The sequence below is a fragment of the Triturus cristatus genome, chromosome 4_2 (genome assembly GCF_964204655.1).
Source record: "Triturus cristatus chromosome 4_2, aTriCri1.1, whole genome shotgun sequence".
NCBI classification, from domain to species: Eukaryota; Metazoa; Chordata; class Amphibia; order Caudata; family Salamandridae; genus Triturus; species Triturus cristatus.
In genome coordinates this window covers 915,392,127-915,400,980 of record NC_140586.1, presented here as the reverse complement: position 1 = coordinate 915,400,980, position 8,854 = coordinate 915,392,127, and the positions used below count along the sequence as shown (strand labels likewise).

General features: G+C 52.4%; 1 pseudogene; it reads right to left on the bottom strand.

Moving 5' to 3' along the window:
• Positions 1 to 1,152: 1,152 nt before the first annotated feature.
• Positions 1,153 to 2,456, bottom strand: LOC146835396 (uncharacterized; annotated as a pseudogene).
• Between the last annotated feature and the right edge of the window lie 6,398 nt (positions 2,457 to 8,854).

Sequence of the window (8,854 nt, the reverse complement as noted above, 5' to 3'; positions counted from 1 at the left end):
TGAGCCACCTAACTTTTTAGGTCTCGCCTGACCCAGCGCATGCGCTGGTCTGGCGAGACTTATTGAGAGGGCTCCAAAAAGTGATACCAGGCCAGCCTAGAGCTACAGTGCATGTGCGCGGGCGTGCGCGCCGCGTTGTACCGCGATTACTTTCACTGCCGCTTTGATGTTTGATCGTGATCGAGATTGCGATCACTTTCACTTTCGCGGCCGCAGGGCCGCTTGGCATAGCCAATAGGTCTCGCTTTTGGGACCTTATAAGTATTTAGTTATGCAACTGTTGCATGGCTAAACACTTATAAGGTCCCAAAGGCGAGACCTATTGGCTATGCCAATGCTTGTTGTTTTTTTTTTTTAGTTTTGGGGCAAAAACTTTTATTAAGTGCTTAAAAGTTGCGATACATAGGGGCAGATTTATGTGGGACTTGCGCCCCTTTTACGCCGCCGTTGCGTCACTTTTGTGATGCAGCGGCGGTGTAAACCCTGCGCCACATTGCACCCAATTTACATCGTGATGCATCTATGGAGATGCGTCACGGTGTAAAGCCCTGCGCCACGTGAAACCTGCGTCAGGTTTCATGTGGGCGTTTCGACACAGGGGGGGGGGCGTTCCATCGCAGGAACGCCCCTGAAAAGTGACTCAGTGAAATCTATAAGATTTCACTGAGTCACTTTCCCAACGCTGATGCGTCAAAACCCTGCGCCTGCTTGAAGCAGGCGTAAGGCTTGAAGCACCATGTTAGGGATAGGGTAGGTTGGAACAGTGCTGGAGTTGCGTCGCGCCTGTGACACAACTTCAGCACTGCACCAACCTTACGCCAGCAGATGCGTCACGCATCTGCTTGTCCTTGCGCCACGATACACCGCATTTACAATGCGGCGCATCTGCGGTGGCGCAAGGGCAAACTTGCGTGACGCATCTTCCCTGGCGCATCCATGCTGATTTGCAGGGATGCGCCAGGGAACATAAATCTGCCCCATAGTTTTTAAGGAAGTGGTACCTCACCCCTTAGGGAAGGCAATCCACTTTAACTTTTCAGTCAATCAATGCATTGAGACATTTTACATTTCATCAGATGTATTTGCAGATAGCGTTTTACGGTTTTAATGGGGACGCCACTTTAAAGAGTACAGTGGGGAAGGAGGGTTTTCTCACAGCTCTTCTTCTTCCTCACTTTCCCTCTTGTCCATGGCTGCATAGTCTCTAAGCAGGCTGAGCACCATCCTGCGGCACCCTTCTCTGTTTACCACCTCTCCATTGGTCACCAGGCGTGTTCTGGCGAACAGGAGAATGTCTTTAATACAGCAGAGGAGTCTCCAGCACTCCTGGATAGCTTCCTCTGTGTGTGTCCCTGGAAACAGCCCGTACAGCATGGACTGGTCCGTAATGTTCTCGTAGGGGATGAGGGCTACCAGTTCTTGTCGTAGGGCATCCCTTAGTCTCTGGGCAAAGGGGCAGGCCCAGAAGAGATGGTGTGCAGATTCCTCTGCTGGGCAACCCCTTGGGCAGTTCCTGTGCGGGCACAGGCCTCTGCTGTGCATGAAGGACCTCACTGGCAGGCCCCCCTTCACAGTCATCCATGCTATGTCCTTGGGTCTGTTGGTCAGAACTGGGGAGGATACATTCTCCCACACGTGCGTTGCCATTGCTGGTGGCAGATCGCTCACTGGTTCGGTGGTGTCCCTGGTCCTGATCAGTTTGCGGATTGTCTTGGGCTTCCAAAGGCAGGAGTGACACAGTTCAGCCCAAACTCCCCCATAAACCTTTCTACCTCCCTGTAGTACCATGGGAGGTCCCAGTTGAAAGTCACAGCATTTTCCCACTTATACCATCCCAGCCGTCTCCACACCGGGAGGAGGAAAAAGCAGAACACCTTGTAGGCAGAGTGGTCCTTGTTCACATTTAACAGGGCTATTCGGACGCAGCCACACACAAAGAAGGCCCTGAGGATCGTTGAGATGTCGGGGACTGCCTTCCCCCCTTTGTGGTGCTCCTTGTGCATGACTGACCGTTTCACCCTGTCCATCTTGGAGTGCCAGACAAAGTGGAACACCATGCTGTTGATGGCCCGTGCTACGTTGGCCAGGAGTGGCCAGGCCTGAGTCACATACTGCAGCACGGGCAGTGCGTCGTTCCTGAGCACCAGAGCCTTCCATTCAATGCTCAGGTTTCTCAGGCTCCAGAGGCCTAGTTTTTGCTTCACCTTGGCCAAGCGTTCGTTCCAGCTCTTTGCTGCTGCCCCTGGTCCTCCAAACCAGACGCCGAGGATCTTCATCAGTCCTGCCTCGATGGCGAAGGGGAGAGGCTCGTTGCAGAGGTCCCATCGCCCGAAGAGTTTGGCCTGTGACTTGTCCATGTTGATTTTCGCCCCTGATGCTTTGCCGAAGTCTGTGCACGCCTCCAGAAGAGATTGGACTGATTCCGCATCTGTGCAGAAAAGGGTGACATCGTCCATGTACAGCGAACACTTGACTTCCCTCTTCGCGTCGCCGGGTGTCTGGATCCCTCTGATGTTTGGGTTTTTCCTGATGTACTCAGCGAGTAGCTCTATAACCAAAACAAACAGAGGTGGCGAGAGCGGGCAGCCTTGTCTTACCCCAGACCTGATAGGAAAGGGGTCTGTTTTACACCCATTTACAATGACTGAGCTGAAGATGTCTTTATACATTACCTTAACGTAACCACAGAAGCGCTCCCCCAGCCCAAAACCGTGCAGTACCCTCTCCATGAACTCATGGGAGACGCGATCGTTCTACTCTAGAGCGGGAACAGAAACCGTACTTGAGCCGATGTCATGTTACCAGCTGAGTTCACACAGCCTCTATGGAGCATGCGCACTACGCTCAGCCACGTCCTGTATCTTTCGTCATACACACAGGCCTTTTGTTAGAATTCTGAAAAGCATCATTCCCACAATCCTTGGCTCTATATCTGCATACACACGATGCATTCACTAGAGTTTCACCATACAGGGGCATATTATCAAGGGCCTTAGAAGCCAAAAAAGCAGAGATAATGTTTTCACCCTATTAACAAGAGGGTGATAACATGCATTAGCGCATGTTAGCACCCTTTTACCCGACGCCTCCCTTTGCATCTCTAATGAGATGCAAAGTGGGCGTCACTGGGCAGAACAACCTTGTAAATATCGCTGATGTGGACATCGTGATATTTACAAGAAGGCCCAGACATCTTTGAAGATGTTAGTTTTTGGCTAAAACCACGGTTTTCGCCAAAAACTAACCGTCTGCAAAAATGCTGACTTACCCATCCCTAACATAGGGGGTGGATTATGCTGATACGTATCAGCAAGGTTATCGCCGTTTTCCATGGAACATCGCTGGTTTTCCAGCGATGTTCCATAGAAAACAACGTTATCGCAGGAAAAACTATTGCCATTGCTCTATGCGTAGTTAATATAGCGCTAGCATGGCGATAATTATCTGAGATAGCTGGCGATAGCAATTCTCACGCACATAATGACCAGCGGTAATTATCAACAGATCCATCTGGCATGGGCCTCGCATATTCATGATCTCTTGGAAGAGGAAGGGATGGAGCTTTCAGTTACTGAAATCCCACAGAAACCTGGGGGCATATCAACAACAACCGGCGATAATTATCGCAAAGCGCACTTAGCGCTAGGATAATTATCGCCGGCTAGTGTGGATTTTTATCGCTGAGATAGCGTGCTATTAGCAACGCTATTAGCAACGCTTATCTCAATAGCGATAAAAATCCTCACGCTAACTGGCTAACGTGAGATTATCGCTGGAAACCCAGCGATAATCTCACGTTAGCTTGTTGATAGGGACTCTCAAACTTAGCCATGATATCCTCCTTCCATAGGATATCATGGCTAAGTCAGTCCTGAAGCAGGTGTTAGGAAAGTAGCGATAACAGGTGTTATCGCTACTTTTCCTGACGCTATGCTTCATAGCGTGGGGCTTGATGATGATCATGTCAGGTCAGGAACGCCCACTTTGCATCTCATTAGAGGTGCAAAGCTGGGCGTTAGAAATCCCCACGCTAAAGCAAGGTTTCACGCGTTAGAGTGACATTGCTAATATAGCGATAAAATTATCGCCGCTTTTCGGCCGAAAACGGCCGCTAAAGCGGCGATAATTTTTTATTGCCTCATTGTAAATATGCTCCCAGGAATTCTAATCCGCTACCAGCTTGTCTGCCCGGAATATATTCTGCCATGACAGTGATCCTCTGCGAGAAGCAAAAGAGGCAAAAGTCTCGGGCAATGTTGGATAGAAGACGAGATCCCGTACCTCCCGGCGGTTGATATACTGGACCGCTGACACATTGTTCATCCGAAGGAGGATGCAACAATTGCTCTTTATGGGTGAGATTGACTCGATAGCAAAAGAGCCCACCAGAAGCTCCAGGCAATTGATATGTAGCTTCAATTCTTCGGTTGACCACCGACCGCCTGTTGCGCTCCAACCCCAGCGACTGGCATCTGACTCGATGACCACATCTGGAGAGACTTCATGCTTCCCTATGTCTGAGCCGTCATAGAAGCTCCTCCTGTGCCTCGCCTGTCAGAGGGATCAAGTGATTGTAGCTAAAATTCCTTTGTAAGTAATGGGGGCCTCATAGATGAGACTCCTTGCGCCTCCGGAACGTCACCGAGTCATCCAGTTTCCAAAGGCTGGTATCCCGGAAGTGGCGTGAGTGGAAATCTGCCTCCACATTGTCGCGGCCCGGCAGGTATTCTGCCGTGACTGACACGTGACTGTCCAGGCAATATTGCCAGAAACTTGTTGCTAGGTCCGAGAGAGCCTTCGACTTGGTGCCCCCTAGATGGTTGATGTAACGGACTGCCAAAACGTTGTCCATTTTGAGGAGTACACACGACTGCACTGAATCTCTCGTCCAGCATCTCACGGCAAATGAGCCCGCCAGAAGCTCGAGACAATTTATATGTAACCTCTGTTCTTCGGGAGACCACAAGCCCCCCGTGGAAAGGTCTCCGCAACGCGTGCCCCAACCGAGTCTGCTGGCGTCCGATTCGATAATCAAATCTGGAACGGAACCGTAGATCGCTCTTCCGTTCCATGCCTCCTTGTGTGTTAACCACCATTGGATCTCGTCTCAAGCGTCGTTGGTCAAGTGGACCTTGTGGGAGTATGGATACCCCTTCCGAAGGAAATACGCCTTGAGGCGCTGAAGGGCCCTGTAGTGGAGCGGGCCTGGGAAGATAGCCTGAATCGAAGCTGACAAGAGCCCTACCACTCGAGCCAGCTGTCGAAGAGACACTCGCTGTTTGGCCAGAACTCGTCGCAACTCGTGGCGAATCTTTGCCAGCTTTTTGGATGGCAAACTTAGAGTGGATGTGGTGGAGTCGATGACAAACCCCAAGAAGGTGACGGACTGAGCCGGTTGAAGGAGGGATTTTTTCCCATTGATCACAAAACCGAGATCTTGCAGCAGAGTCACTGTCATCTGAAGCTGATCCATCAAAAGACGTGGACAGGCCGCCATCAAGAGAAGATCGTCTAGGTAAACAATCAGTCTTACACCTCGAGCCCTTAGAAACTCCACTACTGGCTTGAGCACCTTGGTAAAGCACCAGGGCGCTGAAGAGAGCCCGAAAGGAAGAGCATTGAATTCGTAAACCTGATGACGCCAGGCAAACTGAAGAAACCGGCGGTGCGGCTGAAAAATTGGAACCACCAGGTAAGCGACCATCCAATCTTGAGGGCAGAGGACATCTCGAAGGAGATGAATGCCCTCCATCTTGAAATGGCGGTAAACTAACCACCCGTTGAACTCGCTTAGATTTATGACAGGACTCTTGCCTCCATTGGTCTTGTCAACCAAAAAGATGTTGCTGAGAAAACCGCGCGGATGGGGCGATGTAACCAAGATGGCGCCTTTGAAAAGAAGGGAAGCCACTTCCTCGTCCACCAGATGTGCGTCGTGAATTGAAAACTGAATGGGAGGAGGAGGAGCCTAGCGCGCATCCAAGATGGTCGCGTGAGCACAGGGCTCCCCGGACCCTCGCTGCTCCTCGGAACTTATCCTGACTTTATCCTGACTTGGTTGACGGATTCTGGAAGATGAACGTTGGCTGAACCCTAAACTCTTTTCAGAAACCAAATCGGACCTGGGAGACCTGATCTATGGTGGTTTGAATTTTTGAGGCCCAACTGATGGCTGTGCCCGGTGCGAAGGTGAACTGTGGAGCCGGGGCATAGTTGAACAACAACGGCATCGGGGCTGTGCCAGCGGCCGTCCCATCACTTTCGGTTTCACTTTTGGATCTCTGAGTGGCTGGACCGTGGAGTTGCTTTGTGCGGCTGGGTTTTCACTCGGCCTTCGCTTGGTGCCTTTGCCTCCACCTGATACCAGTCTGCCCATTGACTTTGATCCTCTCGCACCGCCACATTGCGGTCTCTGGTACGGCTCGTGTCTGCTTCGCCTGTGCCCCTTCGACGCTTGCTCGGTGGTCCCCTTCGGTGAGCGTGGTTCAACATGGGTGGCAAGGGGGATCCCGAGAGGCGTAAGACCAAGACATCCCTACGTGGGGGACCGGTCCAGACTAACAACATGGACCGCTACACTCAGGGTAAAGTGTCTCCTGGGACGGCCAGTGTTCTCACGGACGACGCTGATGGTGTTCCGTCCGTCCCTCCGGATTTGTCATTGCAGGACATCATGGGCGCCATTAACGGCATCAAGGAGACCATCGCTAAGCAGTACGAGGCCTTGGCCCGTAAAATCGACACGGTGGCCATTGATGTTACGCTAATTCGGGCGGATCTCTCTAAGACCAATGAGAGGGTTCAATCGCTGGATTTACGGACGTCCACCCTTGGTACGGATGTGTCGGACCTGCAGACTGCTCTTGGCGACCTCAAGTCGGCCAACGACCCGATGGCCCGGCGGCTGGAGGACTTCGAGGGACGGGCTCGACGCAATAACATCCGCGTCATTGGTGTTCCAGAGACCTTCGACAATCGCCCGGTTAATCTTATGGTTGAAGATCTCACCCTCAACCAGCTTGCCCCCGCTGGCCTGAGTAAGTTCTTTGCCGTGGAGCCGGCCCATCGAGTCCCAGGCGGTCGGCCGCGACCGGGAGCTCCCCCGAGGCCTATTGTTGCAAAACTTTTTCACTACAGAGACCGAGATGCGATTCTGCAGGCCTCGCGGGTACATGGCCCGGTCCGATATGAGAACTCATCCGTTAACTTTTTCCCGGACTTCACCCAACTTGTCCAGAAACAGCGGATGGGCTTCCAGGGGGTGAAGCGCCGTCTCCGGGACCTGGGTTTTAAGTACTCCATGCTTTTTCCTGCTAGGCTCCGAGTGGAATACGAAGACCGGACTACCTTTTTTGACTGTCCTGCGACTGTAAGTGACTGGTTGGATTCTCTGCCGGACCGGGGTGACCTGCCTGGGCCTTCTGGTGGTACCGAGGGTGGCGGGCCTCCTTCGGAGTGACTTTTGGTCCTTGACTTTGACATTGTGTTTTGTTCGGCTGGGTTCTACTTCTTTTGTACATTCTGTTTAATTAGGATCTGTGTTGGGGGCGGGCAGGGCCGGGTCCCTTTCCTCCTCCGGGGTCTTTTCGTAGAATGGGGTTTGTAGGGCGACAGGCACACTGCAAGTTGGGGGGGTTTTTTGGACTGCAGGGGTGCAGGGTGGGGGGAGTTGAATTCGGGGGGGGGGTTGGTGGGTGGGAGGGGTTGTTTGGATTTGTGTTTTTTGTTTTCAAGGCGAGGTATTGGCTCTGTTTCAGTTTCAGGTGTCGCGCTATTTGCTGGGGGACCCTTGATCTATTGGGGGGGATGGGGGGGGACGGGTTGAGATTGATGTCTTGGAACGTCAACGGATTGGGGGATCGTATCAAACGGGGTGTTGTGCTGCAATATTTGCGTCGTTTGACTCCTGATGTGGTATTCTTACAGGAGACGCATTTGGTTGGTAATGTTTGTCATGCCATGAACAGGGGGGGCTACCGACTCGTGGCCCATTCCGGTTTCACCACCGGCTCTAGAGGGGTGGGCATTCTCCTACGATCTTCACTTCCGCTAGAGATCACTAGGGTTGTCCTAGACGATAGAGGGCGCTATGCGGCCCTGATTGGGAGGTGGGAGGGACAGTCCCTTTCCTTGGTTTCGGTTTATGTTCCCCCGGGCCTCCAGAACTCCACTTTCTCAGACTTGGGTCGTATGCTGCTTGAGCTTCCTGACAGTCTTTTGCTTATGGGTGGGGATTTTAATTCGGTTGTTTCGGGTGATCTGGATCGCCACCCGCCCAGGGCCCTCCCTGCTGCCCAGGCGTGGCTTGGCGGGCTCTTGGATACCTTCGGTCTGGTGGATTGTTGGAGGTTAATGCATCCGACACAGTGTCAGTACACATTTCACTCTGGGGCCCATGGGAGTCTCTCCAGATTGGATTATTTCCTTATGCCCGCGGCCCAGACTGCCCGGATTCGAGAGGTGAAGCACCTGGCCCGGGGTATCTCTGATCATTCCCCACTGTGGTTGCTTTTTGACACCGGGACGCGGTCCGCTGGGCGGATCGCCCCTATTAACCCTTGGTACTTGCGAGACCCCAAGATTCGTGATAGCCTTGTTAAGTCGATTGATCAGTATTTTCTCGAGAATGAGGGGTCGGTGTTGTCCTCAGTGTCCCTGTGGGAAGCCTTCAAAGCAGTGCTCCGCGGGCATGCCCTTTCCCAGATAGTGGAGGCTAAGAAGGTTAAGAATGAGGCGGTGGTGAAGCTGGGAACTGAAATATCGGGGCTGGAGGCAGCCTTGGAGACGGGGGTCACTCAGGACGGGCTTCATGCCCTCAGCTTGAAGCAGTTTGAATATAAGTCTCTTGTTATGG